This window comes from Lissotriton helveticus, chromosome 12, assembly GCF_964261635.1.
Source record: "Lissotriton helveticus chromosome 12, aLisHel1.1, whole genome shotgun sequence".
NCBI lineage: Eukaryota > Metazoa > Chordata > Amphibia > Caudata > Salamandridae > Lissotriton > Lissotriton helveticus.
In genome coordinates, this window is record NC_136073.1 from 760,644,118 (window position 1) to 760,660,888 (window position 16,771).

The 16,771-nt window shown below is 43.2% G+C and overlaps 1 protein-coding gene across 1 annotated transcript in view; it reads right to left on the reverse strand.

Moving 5' to 3' along the window:
• RORC (RAR related orphan receptor C) overlaps positions 1-16,771 on the reverse strand; it is a 327,095-nt gene that overhangs the window by 107,355 nt on the left and 202,969 nt on the right. The gene's annotated exons all lie outside the window — the stretch shown is intronic.

Below are 16,771 nucleotides of genomic sequence, written 5' to 3' on the forward strand. Positions count from 1 at the left end.
TATTTCTCTGGTTTGCCTTTTGTAGTTTACTCCATCTATGCAACACTCTTCTTCCTTGATCAAATTCTTCTTTTACGTTGATATTTTCCTCTAAGTCTTCACTGCTATCTCTTCTGTCTTTCTACTATTCTAAAATGTTATGTTATGTGTATTTGCACAATGCGCTAATCACCCCTGAGGGAATCCAGGAGCATTTCAGGTGGCGGGCAGTTGTTGCCTGGTGAGGTTAATCGAAAAGTCAAGTCTTCAGCTACTTGCGGAACTCAATACACGATGGGGAGGCTCTGATGTGGTGAGGGAGATCATTCCTAGCTTTTGGGGGGGAGATAGGAGAAGGCTTGGACTCTGGCTGCAGCTTTGCAGATGTGGGGTATGTGTGCCAGTGAGAGCCCAGCTGAGCAGAGTTGTCTGGAAGGTGTGTAGAAGCCTATGAGTCTGTTAAGCGATGCAGGTCCAATGTTGCTTAGTGATTTGTATGTGTGTGAGCTATTCCATTTCTATTTCACCCTTTGAGGAGTAGTTTTTGAATTACAAAAAAAGGCATGCATTTTTAACATTACATTATTTCACAGTGGGCAAAAGACAAAACTAACAATAAAACACCTGCACATGTAACAGGTAGTGCGCGTTACCTGTTTTAATTTCTGAGGATTTGGAGGCATTTTAGATTTAAATTCTAACATCCTTACTAAATATATGTACACATACTGTAATAAAACGGAGGCAGTATGTGGTCTGTCACACACTTCCTGTCCTCACCACACTAGCTAAATGATTGCTTATGTCCAATTTACCACCCCAATTATTGAGTCTATTAGGTTAAAAAAGCAAGCTTTAGCTACACACCCTGCCTATATGTGCTGAGTCCATGGTTAACCTCAAGACATTTCAGTGACCCATATTGTGTCCCTGTCCGAGCCCTGCCAGGTGAGTCTGTATCTGGGTACATCTACCTAGCTTCTCTGATCTTGACAGCTGCGTTTTTCCCGCTTCCGTACTCATAGATGGTTTTGATTAACACTACAGTTCATTTTGATTTTCAAAGACTTATGATTTTAACTATACAAGATGATTAATACATGTTAGTCTTTTATCAGGGAGGTGCTCCTTCCATGCCCTTTTAACACATGACTCTCCCAAATTTTTCTTTTTCTTTCTTTATACAGTGATAAGTGTCGTAAAACCTGTGGCACCACATACACATATCCTCTAGTTCTTGATAGACGTGTACACTCTGTAGTTGACCACACATGGCGTTCTGCACCATCCTTTTTGATGGCTGGCTCCTGCTCAAGTTCCAATCAACTGGGGAGCTGGATCTCGCTGTCCTAACATAAGGTTAGCACCCTTCAAATTCTTACAATATGGCAGGAACAACACTTTCTTGGCTTCTGTCTTCCTCACTCTGCTTCCTGCAGTTCAGTGTTAGCTCACTCTAGGCATCAGGCATTAGGTACCCTTGAATTGTAGAAAATTGACACTTGGTCAGGTAAGTAGATTTAGCAACAATGATTTTACTTTCCCATTCACTTCATAAGTGTGCATTTTGGTGTTTGTAGAAATTAATTCAAAACCTCTTTGATCTATATTTTTTGTGTACAGAATACAGCGAACCATAGTGCCGCACCATGAGGGACATGGATATTTGTTATCATCTACGTCTTAATGTTTGATGTGTACTGTGTTGTGTCTCATTTCCATTGTAGGGCACACCTTGGATAAGAACCTCCATGTTACCTAACCCACCAGTACCAGAAAATAGCAGGTTCAATATTTTCCATTTATTTTAAGGTAAATGTATTGTTCGCCACACTTCACTTTAACACCCTTTCTATACAGATACCTTCAGCAATTTGCATGTACATCTGTCTACCTAGCTTTGCTGGGATCAAGGTTCTGAAGAAGACCTTCTGATTACCTAACAGGCAGCTTTGGAACACTGAAACATGTTGACCACCACATAAGGATGAATTTATTCACCTGTTTTTTTTATGTTACATTCAAGTAACAATATAACTGTTTTTTTAATCCTATGCTCTCGCCTAGTATCAGGGTTTTTAAGACAGTGTATTCAAAAACGATCAATCACTTTGATAGGTGCCTCCATATTGTGTGCTAATAGTTTTATCTTTCCATTCTACTAATTTGCTAGTATGCCAGCCCATTTTTTTAGAACATCCTCAATAGTGAGGTTAGTCTGTCTGTGTTAAACTACACTTCAGGCTAGTGAGGCGCTGGCTCAGTGATGAAGCATGCCTCCACAGGGTAGGTGAGGGCACAGCGTCCTTTTATATCAGAATCCCTTTCCCAACACCTTTTTAGTAATTCTTATCCTAAACATCTGCCTCAATCTATTGTTTTTCATTTATATCCTTCTACAGCAATGCAAGTTTTTGTAAGTTACTTTCAGGTATGATTTACTCGCCTCCTTTTTATTTATTTATACACAATTGATTCTAAACATTGCACACCCAGGTGCTCTGGCTTTTTCAAGCACTCTTTCCAGGCTTCACATAGCTTCTTTGAATATTCTTTCTCATTGCTTCTTTCTTGAATTGATAAAATTCTGCAAAATCAGCCTTGGAATCCCTATCATTTATTATTAACATAGCATCCCTTTTTGAAAGACCTTTTATGACCTGGTGCCTTTTGTTTCAAGCATGCCACAGCAAGATGTATGTCTAAGCCCCATAAGCCTCTTCTCTCAATGGACTTTTTAGATTATTTCACTACACGTTGAGGAGGGAGTAAAGATTGTTGGGTTGTGCTCAACCTCACTTACAAAAGAATTCAACAAAACAAAACGAAAACATCTTTTGACAGATTTATCTTACTGAAACAAAACATTTAGCCCCACATTACAAGTTGCCTCTTAATAGTAATGATTTGGGCAGAAATGGCATTTCAGTCTGAACTGGGATTGAGAGGCATGCACAAGTTTTACACTAAATATTGCCAGACGTGAATTACCTTTGGTTGTACCAGGAACACATTCACCAGGCCACACGTGGTGGAATATATGTTCAGAGAATTCCCTCTAATTAAGAAATAACATGTGGAAATCGTGTTTGGTACCCTCGTCGTATCCACATTCCATAATTTATTTACATGGAAGAATGTTTAATCCCTAAATAATTAAACTCCCAGAATTACCAGTAGCCGCAGTATTGCTTCTTCCTGGTAAAAATTATACAATTGTGTATTTATGCTGACTGTAACTGCATTTCTGTCAATTTAAAGGAAATTCTGGTCCTGTGTTTTAGTAAAGTCTATAAGAACCATTGTTGGACCCTCAGTCGAAAAACTCCGGTGTGAGTTTACAAGTAGAAATATCTTGTCTCAAACTTTGACTGACAACTGTACTGGTTTGACGATTTGTAATTGAAAAAGGTCAAAACTATTGCTGGTGTAAATCCCTTATTTTGATTTAACACGAAATGTGGGCTTTCACTGCACACCTCCCTTAAAAAAAGTTAAAGTAATCCCGTGTGTAATGGTCCCAATAGAATCTTTTTCTCGGTTTGCAGTCCGACCGCAAAATTACTATGTCAGCGGTCGGACTGTAAACTGGCAGGTCATTCCGACGTGGTTCCGACCGGCTCTTGGGGTCTTCCCGCCGGTCAGACCCACACTGTAATCCCCTAGGGACGGCGTTTCCGCCGTCGGGATTACGATGGTGGTTTCCCACAGCCTTTCCTTACAGGCCTTTCTGACATGGAAAGGCTGTCGGAAAGCATCTTTTGGGGCCCCTAGAAGGGCCTACTTGCCTCCGTGGCCTATGGTTGGCGGTTGAGGGGATACCTAGGGAGCCCCACGGTAAATCCCTGCATTATGTGGCAGGCACAATGGGGTGCCTGCCACAGGGTGCAGGGTTCAGGGTTTTACACACACACACCCAAGTCAAGTCAAGCCAAGCTTTATTCGATTAATTAAAATCATAAAAGCAGTTACATAACAATATTAGTAAATTTAAAAACAATTCATATGTTAAAAAAAATCAGTAAAAAAACATTACATCATAAGAGTTCATAAAATGCTTAAATAACACCACAAGCAGAGAATAAAAGCTGATTAAAATAGAATCACACCTCTAAAACATTCACCAGCTGTCTTTTGGCCTTAATACGCATAGCAGCGACCAGAAAATTAGCAACCCCAAAAATTACCCTGATGCTACCCAGCAGTTGTAAGTACAAGAGTGCGGGTCGCACTTGTGTAAATCCCGCTTCTCTCAATAATGGAACCAAAAACTGTTTTCTGATATCAGTAAAATGGTCACAAAACATAATAAAGTGCATTAATGATTGATCAGAAAACTTATCACAACTGCAAAGGATGGACTGGTCTAATTTACCCCATATTGGGTAGTCACCCAAGGAAAACTGAATGATATTGAATCTGAATCTGACAAGAAGATGTCGGTGGAACAGGATGGTAACAATCTTTAGGTAGGGTTCGATTAGTGGGGTGGTCAAGAGCATATAGTTGGCTCTTACGGCAGGTTTTGCCACCTCTACTGCCTCCCGTTCTTGCTCAGCTAAACCCAAGAAGTTAGACTTGATCCAGTTCACATCTCCCTTCTGGAGCAAATTTGGGAATGCATATGTCAGGCCGACCCAATTTACAGAGAGTTTTTTTTATGTATGCTAGCCATGGAATTTTGTTTGCTCTTTCTAGTGCCATACAGTCTTTAAGAATGGTGTGATTCAGTATGATATCGGAATTAAGCCAGGTTTTAGCCCAGCAAATCGGTACACAGTCAAAATATCGAGTTGAAAATTTCGACCTACCAAAATATCGTGTTTAAAATTTCGAAGGTACAGAATATCGATGTCAAGAATATCGTAGGACAGAATATCGACCCTAAGGTAAGTAATATCCAACTCATTTATATTGATGTAAGTAATATCGAAGTTAGTAATATCGATAGCATATATACCGGACAAGGAAGACAGCACGCGCGCTTCGCTGCTGTACTGTAGGCTGCAGCGCTTGTATTTTAAAATAATTAGCGTTTTTCATGTAATATTATTTTTTTTCTTTTTTCTAGTTTGTTTTTAAATTTCACCAGTAGTGCCCACATACCTCCATTTAAAAAGTGCCCCGCACCGCTCTTTGAGCGGATTTATCATCTGTGTGCCAGCGTTTCTGGCGCGAGGCCGCCATCTTGGGGGGGGCTTGTGGCGAGTGGGTCACTGGTGGAGCGCTCTAGCGCTTTCCTCCACCTTCTGCTGGACCCTACTTAAGGTGAGCACTTTTTAGGCTCGCCCCGGACAAGGAAGACAGCACGCGCGCTTCGCTGCTGTACTGTAGGCTGCAGCGCTTGTATTTTAAAATAATTAGCGTTTTTCATGTAATATTATTTTTTTTCTTTTTTCTAGTTTGTTTTTAAATTTCACCAGTAGTGCCCACATACCTCCATTTAAAAAGTGCCCCGCACCGCTCTTTGAGCGGATTTATCATCTGTGTGCCAGCGTTTCTGGCGCGAGGCCGCCATCTTGGGGGGGGCTTGTGGCGAGTGGGTCACTGGTGGAGCGCTCTAGCGCTTTCCTCCACCTTCTGCTGGACCCTACTTAAGGTGAGCACTTTTTAGGCTCGCCCCGGACAAGGAAGACAGCACGCGCGCTTCGCTGCTGTACTGTAGGCTGCAGCGCTTGTATTTTAAAATAATTAGCGTTTTTCATGTAATATTATTTTTTTTCTTTTTTCTAGTTTGTTTTTAAATTTCACCAGTAGTGCCCACATACCTCCATTTAAAAAGTGCCCCGCACCGCTCTTTGAGCGGATTTATCATCTGTGTGCCAGCGTTTCTGGCGCGAGGCCGCCATCTTGGGGGGGGCTTGTGGCGAGTGGGTCACTGGTGGAGCGCTCTAGCGCTTTCCTCCACCTTCTGCTGGACCCTACTTAAGGTGAGCACTTTTTAGGCTCGCCCCGGACAAGGAAGACAGCACGCGCGCTTCGCTGCTGTACTGTAGGCTGCAGCGCTTGTATTTTAAAATAATTAGCGTTTTTCATGTAATATTATTTTTTTTCTTTTTTCTAGTTTGTTTTTAAATTTCACCAGTAGTGCCCACATACCTCCATTTAAAAAGTGCCCCGCACCGCTCTTTGAGCGGATTTATCATCTGTGTGCCAGCGTTTCTGGCGCGAGGCCGCCATCTTGGGGGGGGCTTGTGGCGAGTGGGTCACTGGTGGAGCGCTCTAGCGCTTTCCTCCACCTTCTGCTGGACCCTACTTAAGGTGAGCACTTTTTAGGCTCGCCCCGGACAAGGAAGACAGCACGCGCGCTTCGCTGCTGTACTGTAGGCTGCAGCGCTTGTATTTTAAAATAATTAGCGTTTTTCATGTAATATTATTTTTTTTCTTTTTTCTAGTTTGTTTTTAAATTTCACCAGTAGTGCCCACATACCTCCATTTAAAAAGTGCCCCGCACCGCTCTTTGAGCGGATTTATCATCTGTGTGCCAGCGTTTCTGGCGCGAGGCCGCCATCTTGGGGGGGGCTTGTGGCGAGTGGGTCACTGGTGGAGCGCTCTAGCGCTTTCCTCCACCTTCTGCTGGACCCTACTTAAGGTGAGCACTTTTTAGGCTCGCCCCGGACAAGGAAGACAGCACGCGCGCTTCGCTGCTGTACTGTAGGCTGCAGCGCTTGTATTTTAAAATAATTAGCGTTTTTCATGTAATATTATTTTTTTTCTTTTTTCTAGTTTGTTTTTAAATTTCACCAGTAGTGCCCACATACCTCCATTTAAAAAGTGCCCCGCACCGCTCTTTGAGCGGATTTATCATCTGTGTGCCAGCGTTTCTGGCGCGAGGCCGCCATCTTGGGGGGGGCTTGTGGCGAGTGGGTCACTGGTGGAGCGCTCTAGCGCTTTCCTCCACCTTCTGCTGGACCCTACTTAATGCTCGCGGGATTCGCGCAGCGGTGACGCGCAGCGGTAGCGCCTGGTCGGCGCCTGAGTCAAGCCAGAGTCCTGCCCGTCTGCGCCCGTCAGCGACCCGGAGGCGCGCGGGGCGTAGCGGCGGACTCGGCTTTGCGTTATGTGCCGAGCAGGTTCCTGTGTGCGGCGCTACACGGCTGAGGAGCTTCGTGCTTTCCTCCCGGCCACAAGTGGTTGTTGCACGGTCTTCCCGAGGCGTCACCGCGGTAAGTCCATCTGCCCTGGTTGCGGTTGGCGTCCCTCGCGCACTCTGTCACTGCCTCCTGGTAATACCGGTGCCAGCGTACGATATCTCTGCATGCTATTAAATACCAGATCGGCATGCAGACACGCTCAAGATATCTTTGAGCTTCTGGACACGGCTAAGCCTCTGTGTCTCATGCTTACGGAGACATGGTGGGGAGACGCGTCGAATCCAGATGTCGCTATGGCAATTCCACCCGACTACAATGTATTTAGGAAGGACAGAGTTGGGGGAAGGGGCGGTGGAGTGGCACTTGTGGTGAGGAAGGACATTGTATGTTCGATCCTGCCAGTAGAGGATATTCGTGGCTCGGAGGTCCTTGCTTTTACTATTTCTTTAGCTCCACACCAATCCGTGAAGGGGTTATTAGTTTATAGACCGCCCGGCCCTCCCGGAACGTTTTTTGAAGATCTAGACTCCACCCTACTGAGACTGGCCCTGAAAGCAGAACACTGCATTGTGGCCGGGGATTTCAACTTCCGGATGGACGACCCTCTGGATGCGGCCGCAATTAAAATCTTTGAGGCTACGGCTCCATTGGGTTTGCTTCCCTACTTACATGAGCCGACGCATAATAGGGGGCACACCCTAGATCAGGTTTTCTCTACCTCTCTTTTAGAGGCGGTAGAGACTGTCCCGGTTATATGGTCTGACCACTCGCTGATTAAATTTTTGATCAAAAGCACAGCTAAATCGGCTGCTGCCGTCCTTCAGCGACATGGTCAACCCTATAGGGCGTACCATCGAGTGACCCCTGAGATGCTGGCTCAGGCTGCTCTGGATCACCCCTGCCCTCTTGCTGGTGATCTGACGAAGGATGTGGAGTCCTTGCAGGCGTGGCTGGTTGATAGGCTTAATGACCTGGCCCCGGAACTAGCCCCCCATCGTACCCCCAAGCGAGTCTCCGCCCCTTGGTTTACCGTTGCACTGTCGGCTAAGCGGCAGCAGTGCAAGGTAGCCGAAAGAACTTGGCGGTCAAAATACGATGTGGAGGCAAAGGAGGCCTTTAAGAACTTGGTCAAGGAGTATCACCGAGATATCCGACTAGGTAAGAAAATCTACCTGGCAGGTAGGATTGATGCTGCCTCCAACTCCTGCAAGGAGATCTTCTCTATAGTGAGGGAGTTTACATCGCCCCGGATAAACACTACCGAGGAGAGGCCCTCTGACGTGTGGGCGGCAGATCTTGCTGTTTTTTTTACCAGCAAGATCCAATTGCTACAGGCCTCTTTCCCGGGGATCATTCCCGAGGAGCGGACTGTTAGTAAGGCCATTCGTTCGCCCCCGGCGTTGCCGGGCCCCACACTGGGCGCATTTCCATCTATTTCGGCGCCCGTTTCCTTAGCACTTTTGAGCAACTTGAAGTCCGGCTCGCCCCTGGATCCTTGCCCTGCTAAGATTCTGGCGAAACTGGCTGAGGTTATTAATCCTTTGGTTAATCCGTTGCTGAATCTGTCGTTGAGCCAGGGAGTGGTTCCGCAGGCTTGGAAGCAGGCGATGGTCATCCCGCTGCTTAAGAAGCCTGGCCTGGACCCTAAGGCCCCTGTCAACTATAGGCCTATCTCTCTGCTGCCGGCTCTGACGAAGGTTGTTGAGAAGCACGTGCAGACGGTGCTCTCCAACTTTTTAGAGTCGAACGAGATTCTGCACGCTACCCAGTCAGGTTTTCGCCCGGGTCTGAGTACGGAGACCGCGCTCCTCGAGGTCTCCGAAACAATCAAGGAGTCGTTGGATTCAGGGGGTAAAGCCATGCTGGTGATGTTGGACTTGTCGGCGGCTTTTGACACCGTTCCCCATGATGGTCTTCTCACAAGACTCTATGAGATAGGACTTCGGGGAACGGTGCTCAGTTGGTTTTCTTCCTTTCTAGCCGGCCGCCGGCAAACGGTCTGGGCCGCTCCAGATTCCGCCGTGATGCCGCCTCTGGGAGTCGGGGTCCCTCAGGGCTCTATTTTGAGCCCGACCCTCTTTAATATCTTCATGACCCCTTTGGCGGCTTTGGCGGAGTCTTTCGGGGCCCGGATCGTATCGTACGCCGACGATACCCAGCTCCTCTTCTCGTGTAAGAGAGGAGTGGACTTTGAGGGGGAAAGTATCCGGGATTGCCTTGAGGCTGTGTTTCAATGGTTCCATCTACACAGCCTCAAGTGCAACCCCGATAAGTCCGAGGTACTTTTCTTCGGGTGTGATGTGGAACCAGAGTGGCAGGCCTGGTGGCCTATCAACATGGCCCCCCCTTCGTGCTCATCCCAATGGGCTAAGAACCTGGGAGTGAAGATGGACACGGGGCTAACAATGAAGGCCCAGATCCTCGGAGTGTCGGGTATGTGTTTCGGCCTCCTGAAGATGCTACGGAGGTTTCTTCCCCTACTATCGGAGGAGCACAGGAGGCTGACAGTGCAGGCCCTGATAGGGTCCAGGTTGGATTATTCCAACGTTCTATACCTGGGCCTGCCAGAATACCTGCTACAACGGCTGCAAGTTGTGCAGAACGCTGCGGCGCGTGCAATCTATGGATTGAACAGACGGGCCAGTGCTACGGTTCTGTTACAGACCTTGCACTGGCTGCCAATCCGTAAGCGGATCGCCTTTAAGACCTTGACTCTGACGTACAAAGCGCTCCATGCGACGGGGGCTAAGTACCTCCAGAGGAGACTCACCTTTTACCAACCGGCGCGCTCCCTGAGGTCAGAATCTTTACTTCTGGCGACCGTTCCTCGAGTAAAGCGTGCACGCCTGGGAGGCCGCTCATTTGGTTTATTGGCGCCCCAACTGTGGAACTCTTTGCCCCTGTCTCTTCGGGGAGCATCTAGTTTATTAGCCTTCAGAAAGGACCTTAAAACGTGGCTATTCTCCCAGTAGGTCCTCGGTGTTTTATTTTTTTCTGTTGTTGACTGTGTAGCTGTTACTCTCTTTTTAATGTGTTATGTTAGTTTTACTGCAGCCTGTTAATTAAAAGCGCCGGGACACTCTTTTTGAGTAGCCGTGCGCTCTATAAAAGCCACTATAACATAACATAACATAACATAACATAACATATCGATGTAACTAATTTCGATGTTACTAATATCGATATTTGTATTATTTTTTTTATTTTTATTATGTATGTGTTATATGTTTTTGTTAAGTATTTAAATTAATTTATATAATATGTGTATTATTTTTATATATTAATAAATGTATAAGTAAATTATATGTTTTAGTACCGGAGCGGGTTGTGGGTTTATAGGGGAATAGGGTGGGAAGTAATTTAATTGTAATTATTAATTGGCAATTAATTATTTTAATTGATAAATTAATTATTTAATTGGTAATTAATGTTAATTTTTATTAAATGTTATGTTTTAGTACCAGAGCGGGTTGTGGGTTTATAGGGGAATAGGGTGGGAAGTAATTTAATTGTAATTAATTAATTTTTTATTTAATTATTAATTGGCAATTAATTATTTTAATTGATAAATTAATTATTTAATTGGTAATTAATGTTATTTTTTATTAAATGTTATGTTTTAGTACCAGAGCGGGTTGTGGGTTTATAGGGGAATAGGGTGGGAAGTAATTTCATTGTAATTAATTAAAAAAAAATTAAGTATAATATATTTAGTAAATATTTATTAATTGGCAATTAATTATTTTAATTGATAAATTAATTATTTAATTGGTAATTAATGTTCATTTTTATTAAATGTTATGTTTTAGTACCAGAGTGGGTTGTGGGTTTATAGGGGAATAGGGTGGGGAGTAATTTAATTGTAATTAATTACATTTATTTATGTATAATATATTTTGTAAATATTTATTAATTGGCAATTAATTGTTTTAATTGATAAATTAATTATTTAATTGGTAATTAATGTTAATTTTTAATAAATGTTATGTTTTAGTACTGGGGTCTGTTGTGGGTTTATAGGGGTATTGGGTGGGAAGTAATTTAATTGTCAATATTTAATTATTTATACATTTTTTGTTAGGTATAATTAAGTATTTATTAATTTGCAAATAATTTATTTAAAACATAATTAATTTTTTTTAATTGGCAATTAATATTTTTAATTCGTAGTTATTTTTTATTAACTAGAAAAATTCATTAATTAATTGTTAACAATTTTTTGTATTTTAATATTTAGTATATTGTTTCTTAAATTTTAATTGTGATTTAAATTTACAAAAAAAATTGTTTTTATGATAAATAGTTTATTTTTTATAGTTATTATTTGGTGAGTAATATTTAATAATTATTACCTATTTGTGTTTGTTGTAAATTTATTTTCAATTAGTTATTCAAATGTAATTGGTTTTATTAATTATAAATTTTTTAATATAGATGTTGATGTATTAAAAAAATTAATTATACATTATTTCAAATTAAAACAATATTTATAAGTATATTAAAATAAAATCCTACGCTATTAAACGCTTTCCCTAATGTTGCACCCTTTGGAGTTGGAATAGTAATTTTTCTCCCTACGCTATCCAATGCTTTCTGTACTGTTGCACCCTCTGGAGTTGGAACAGTAATTTTCCCACCTACGCTATCCAACGCTTTCAATACTGTTGCACCCTTTGGAGTTGGAATAGTAATTTTTACGCATACGCTATCCAACGCTTTCCCTACTGTTCCACTCACTGGAGTGGGAATAGTAATTTTTACCGACCCGCTATCCAACGCTTTCCATACTGTTGCACTCTGTGGAGTGGGAATAGTAATTTTTACTCTTACGCTATCCAACGCTTTCACTAATGTTGCAGTCATTGGAGTGGGAATAGTCATTTTTACATACCCGCAATCCAACGCTTTCCCTACTGTTGCACTCACTGGAATGGGAATAGTATTTTTTTTCCTCTACGCTATCCAACGCTTTCCCTACTATTGCACTCTCGGGAGTGGGAATAGTAATTTTTCCCTCTACGCTATCCAACGCTATCCCTACTGTTGCATCTTTTGGAGTTGGAATAGTAATTTTTCCCTCTAAGCTATCCAACGCTTTCCCTACTGTTGCATCCTTTGGAGTTGGAATAGTAATTTTTCCCCCTACGCTATCCAAAGCTTTCCCTACTGTTGCACTCTTTGGAGTTGGAATAGTTATTTCCCCCCCCCCCTACGCTATCTAACCATTTCCCTACTGTTGCACCCTCTGGAGTTGGAATAGTAATTTTCACCCGTACGCTATCCAACGCTTTCACTACTGTTGCACCCTCTGGAGTTGGAATAGTAATTTATACCCGTACGCTATCCAACGCTTTCCCTACTGTAGCACTCACTGAAGTGGGAATAGTAATTTTTCCCCCTATGCTATCCATTGCTTTCCCTACTGTTGAAGTCTATGGAGTGGGAATAGTAATTTTTCCCCCTACGCTATCCAACGCTTTCCCTACTGTTGCACCCTTTGGAGTTGGAATAGTAATTTTTACCCTTACGCTATCCAACACTTTCCCTAATGTTGCACTCATTGGAGTGGGAATAGTAATTTTTCTCCCTACGCTATCCAACGCTTTCCCTACTGTTGCACTCTCTGGAGTGGGAATAGTATTTTTTCCCCCTACGCTATCCAATGTTTTCCCTACTGTTGCACCCTCTGGAGTTGGAATAGTAATTTGCCAACCTACGCTATCCAACGCTTTCCATACTGTTGCACCCTTTGGAGTTGGAATATTAAATATTATTTTTACGCTATCCAACGCTTTTCTTACTGTTGCACCCTTTGGAATTGGCATAGTAATTTTTACCCATACGCTATCCAACGCTTTCCCTACTGTTCCACTCACTGGAGTGGGAATAGTAATTTTTACTCTTACGCTATCCAACGCTTTCCCTAATGTTGCACTCATTGGAGTGGGAAAAGTCATTTTTACATACCCGCTATCCAACGCTTTCCCTACTGTTCCACTCACTGGAGTTGGAATAGAAATTTTTACCCACCCGCTATCCAACGCTTTCCCTACTGTTGCACTCTCTGGAGTGGGAATAGTAATTTTTACTCTTACGCTATCCAACGCTTTCCCTAATGTTGTACTCATTGGAGTGGGAATAGTAATTTTTACATACCCGCGATCCAACGTTTTCCCTACTGTTGCACTCTCTGGAGTGGGAATAGTAATTTTTACTCTTACGCTATCCAACGCTTTCCCTAATGTTGCACTCATTGGAGTGGGAAAAGTCATTTTTACATACCCGCTATCCAACGCTTTCCCTACTGTTCCACTCACTGGAGTTGGAATAGTAATTTTTACCCACCCGCTATCCAACGCTTTCCCTACTGTTGCACTCTCTGGAGTGGGAATAGTAATTCTTACTCTTACGCTATCCAACGCTTTCCCTAATGTTGTACTCATTGGAGTGGGAATAGTAATTTTTACATACCCGCGATCCAACGCTTTCCCTACTGTTGCACTCATTGGAGTTGGAATAGTAATTTTTACCCTTACGCTATCCAACGCTTTATCTACTGTTGCACCCTCTGGAGTTTGAATAGTAATTTTTACCCTTATGCTATTCAATATTATTTATATTTATTTATGTATTTAGGATGTTACATAATGTTTTGTTTTTTTTTGTCTTTTTTTTTTTTGTCCTCATTTGCCATCCCTTGCTCCAAAGAGGAGAGAAATATGCACCGACCACCATGTATGTCCTTCAGGAACCAAACTGGGACCTTCTCCTGAACACGTTTAGGACAAATGAACCAGATTGGCGGAAGATGTTTTACAAGGAATTTTTGTTTGCTCCATCTTAGGCGCCTGTTTGCCTGCCGGACTAGGATGGTTTTCGGAATGTTGCGCCCTACCACCACCATGTCCAAGGAGTGAATGGGCATAATCATTGGACCCGGGGAAAAAGAAAAAAAAAAAAACCCCGGCCCGTTCAAATGATCGATGTCGATCGCCATTGCACCAATAGATTCCAGAATGAAAGATTTCGTTTACTGCAGGTTCTGGCCATGTCCACTTTGGATGTATCGTATAATGTCATTAACCAGCCAGCATGGGACGGAGCCTTGCAGTCAACCCAGTATTTACAAATCTGTCTTCTTGCAAGCAGGATTGCGTAGAATAGAAAGCTCTTTGCTGATCCAGATACCGTGTCATCCAATCCAAAAATTATCAAAGGCAGGGTAATGGCTATTGATGTTTTAAGGATTGACTCCAAAGTATCCTTAACTTTATCCCAGAAATCAATTAGATGTGGGCACTCCAAGAACATGTGTACGTCAGATGCTGCGGGTAGAAGGCATTTGTTACAACATTTTCCCGGAAGGAATTTGGAAAGCCTTAGTGGCGAAAAATAGGCACGATGTACGGTGAACAGGTGGTTTCGCCTCAGCCACGCTGGTTTAACCGTTTTATAAAGAAGGGAAAAGGATCTGGTCCAAAGATCACCCTGTACACTCATGTCTTGGCCCATAGCTCCTCGAAAAGAGAAAAATCCCCATCCACCTCCTCTAGTAGTGTCCAGTACCATAATGCCACTTCCTTCCTACTCCCTTGTTTCTCTACCAGTTCTTTTTCTAAGAGGCAGTTCTTCCCAATTGGGACATTTTTTCTAGAAAGTTCACGGGCCCAGCTAATGAGTTGCAGATATTTAAATCGAGTTAAACTGGGACCGACCTTTTCACATAAGTTTTCCCACTCCACCAACTTTCCTCCTGCAAGAAGATCGCCCCATCTATAAATCTCGGCTTCCTTAATAGGGACCGCTAGACTGTCATTCAGGCATGGGGGAAGACCAGGGGAGTCCCAGATTGGGGCGAAGTTTGAGAAATAAGCCAGCCCTAGGAGTGTTTTTATTTGCACCCAGTCCTTTAACAGGGATAAAAGCGTCTTTAATCTCACTTTTAAAAAAAATCTCTGGTCACCAAACTTAAACATGAACCCGTCTAGTGGCAAATTAGCCCCAACCAGCATGGCTTTGAACATTTTCCCGTTTGAGGAGTCTAATGGAGTTTTTAGTAACATCCTTGAATGGGTCAGTTGAAAAGCCCAAGCGTAGTATTGGAGATCTGGCAATGCTAATCCTCCCTTTTCCCTCCTCCTCCTAAGTTTCTTCCATGCCAGTCTGGTAGTTTTGTACTTCCAGATAAAAGAATTGATTTCTTGCTGGCATTTTTGAAGCTGCTTTTTATCAAAGGTTAAGGGGATGGAATTGAAAATAAAAGTATATTTGGGCAGGATGGACATTTTTATCAGACTAGTCCTCCCAAGAAGCGTTAAGGGGAGAAAGGACCAAGACTTTAGTAATGTCCTACATTCTCGAGAGACCCGGTCTAGGTTAGTCTGGGCTAGTTTACTGATGTCCTGGGTGATCTTAATACCCAAGTAACGCATGGAAGAAGACACCGAGAGATTTGCATTGTCTAAATTCCATGTCATGATCTCTGTCTTTCCCTCATTGATTTCGTATCCAGAGATCCGGCCGAATTCCTTTGCCCTTCTTACTACAGTAGGGAATGCTTCTACGGGGTTAGTTGTGTAGACAAGGATGTCATCAGCATAGAGTCCTATTCGCTTCCCCCAACCCCCAAATTCAAATGATGGAATATTAGGCTCTACTCTAAGAACTTGCACAAAGGGTTCTATGTAAATATTAAAAAGGAGCGGGGAGAGCGGGCAACCCTGCCTGGTGCCTCTCTTAATCTCAAAAGGTTCGGTGCAAACGCCGTTGATCATGAGCCTGGCTTTTGGGTCCCTATATAGGAGGCTTATGGCTCGAGAAAACCTTTCCCCAAACCTGAACTTTCTCATGACAGCTATCAAATAAGACCAGTTGACGCGGTCGAATGCTTTAGTGGCATCTAAGGTCAGGACACCCAAAGGAAGAGAGAAAGTTGAAGCGATGTCAATTGTACCTATCAGATCATAAGTGAGATCTGCCAGCTGACGCCCTTGTATGAATCCCTTCTGGTCGTCGTGTATTATCGACCCGATCTCGCCCCCCAACCGCCTTGACAAGATTGCAGCAAAGATTTTGTAATCATCATTGAGGAGCGAGATCGGCCGATAAGACCCACAATCAGTCGGATCCTTTCCTGGTTTGGGTATTAAGACTATGGTCGCCTCTTTCCATGAATCAGGTGGCGCTGCGCCTTTCATAAAGATATCGTTAAAGAGGATTCTTAAGGTTGGAATGATAGCGGGACCAAGAACACGGTATAACTCCCCTGGTAGACCGTCTGGTCCTGCCGCTTTCCCTCGTTTTAATCGATTGATGGCATTACAGACTTCTAGTTGTGATATTTCTTGATCCAGGCTCTCCCTTTGTTCTGGTAAAAAAGAGGGTAGTTCGATCTTGTCTAACCAATTCTCCTGGGCCACCACATCCTCAATGATTTCCTCTTTATATATATCCCTAAAGAAATTGTGGAAGGCACTTCCAATTTCAGGGGTTGATGTTCTAGCAGTCAATTCCCCCTCCACCTTTATTTCCCTGATGTATTTTTTGGCCTGGTCTGATTTAATTTTCCAGGCCAACACCTTGCCCGCAGCCTCTCCGTATTCGAAGTGTTGGAGCTTACTAGCTTCCCACCTCTTAGTCACTCTATTTTGAAGTAGATTTTCAAGGTCTCTTTTTAGATCCTCCCACCTCTTCTGATC